The sequence below is a fragment of the Rattus rattus genome, chromosome 11 (genome assembly GCF_011064425.1).
Source record: "Rattus rattus isolate New Zealand chromosome 11, Rrattus_CSIRO_v1, whole genome shotgun sequence".
NCBI classification, from domain to species: Eukaryota; Metazoa; Chordata; class Mammalia; order Rodentia; family Muridae; genus Rattus; species Rattus rattus.
Window position 1 is genome coordinate 64,930,633 of NC_046164.1, and position 1,613 is coordinate 64,932,245.

At 31.8% G+C, this 1,613-nt stretch overlaps 1 pseudogene; it reads left to right on the forward strand.

The window, feature by feature from the left end:
* Window positions 1-834: 834 nt before the first annotated feature.
* Window positions 835-1,011, forward strand: LOC116913021 (annotated as a pseudogene).
* The last annotated feature ends 602 nt before the right edge of the window (window positions 1,012-1,613 follow it).

The following is a 1,613-nucleotide window of genomic DNA, read 5'->3' on the forward strand; positions in this document are numbered from 1 at the left end:
CTGTAGCAACAAGTTGAGTATTAACAATATATTTTCTCTAGCCACATAGGCTTGAAATGTGGATCTTTCCTAAGACGATGTGAATATTGTGGATTTGTACCATTTTGGCATGGTCATTTATCCTACAAATATGCACATACACATAAACAAAGACATAGATATGTATATAAATGTCTGTGGCATTTTAGGCATGTGGAGTCCTTTCTTTGCAACCCAGGAAGTCTCAATCATGAGAATATTCACTCAAAGGTAATGGTGGCAGGATCTGAACTGTGTTCTGTGGCAATTACCTTATAGCATAAGAATCCCAAACAGGCAAGAATAGAGAAAGTAATAATTAAAAATAACAAAACAAGTATTATTCCAGAAAGACAAAGTTTTATGCACTTTATACTTCTGATGCTTTGTAGAGGCAAAAGTAGAGATGAAGTAGTTGTATGAGTCAGAGTTCTCCCAAAAAGCAGACTTATGAGGGATATAAAATGAGGTTTATGATAAGGAATTGGCTTATGTTATTATGGAAACTGTAACGTCACAAGATCTACCACCTGAGGTCTAGGAATGTCTAGGATATAAACTCTTGTCAAAACTATTGAGAAACAAGATAGTCTTTGGTATAAACTCTGCTCCAAGAGCAGAGGACCGATGCTTCAATTGAAGTAGCTAGAGATAAAACCCAGATTGTCTCCATCTTTCTTTCCTTTTCAGGACGACAGCAAATGGATCTTGTCTACAAACACTGCAGTGGGCCATCTGTCTTGCCAAGTTTACCAAGTCCATTTTTATTCTATTTTGGAAGCATTTGCAGACCATACCCAGAAATAATGATTAAACACTCCTCCTCAGCCTTTTTGCTAAGATCAAGTGTAGTATGTGTTCTTATCAGACTAATATCTAACATATTCTAAGTACTCTATAATATGTAGATTTTTGGAGCTTAGACAAATGATGGAATTGCTCTGACCATCTCACACCTACATCTAGTATTGCAGTACCTCCAGGAAATTCAAACCTTGGAGAATAGAATTGATTAAATGAAAGGGAAAAAAATAAGACTTTTTAGACAGATACTGGGACATTCAGTGCATGAGGCAAGTTACTGACTAGGCATATAATCTAAGATATTCACAATATATTATCATATAGTTAAGAATAATGTATTTCAGTTCTGACACATTCTTTTTTTTTCTTCTCTTAATGTTAAAAAAATGTACTTTGGAGACACCATTATTTAGCATTTGAACATCATAGTCACTTCCAGCAACTGATTAACATGCTATGGCTATATATAACTCATGCTTTCCTTATGTTTAGTTCTCATCTTTAATTTAGTAACTAGATTTCCTCATTAAATGCTGAATTAACATGTTTTATGTTTGTAAAAATAATCCATAAAAACACATTTAAAAATAAAAGAAATCTAACCTATTTAAATAATTTTTATTTATAAGTTACACTTAACATAAAATTTGCATTTTCACTTTTATTTAACTGATGGATTAAAATATGTAGATTATATTTAATATGAGATATAAAATAATTCTAAAATATTTGCATTTTGCTTATACTGAGATTTACATTTCTGATGAAAATATATTCATATCTATCAAACT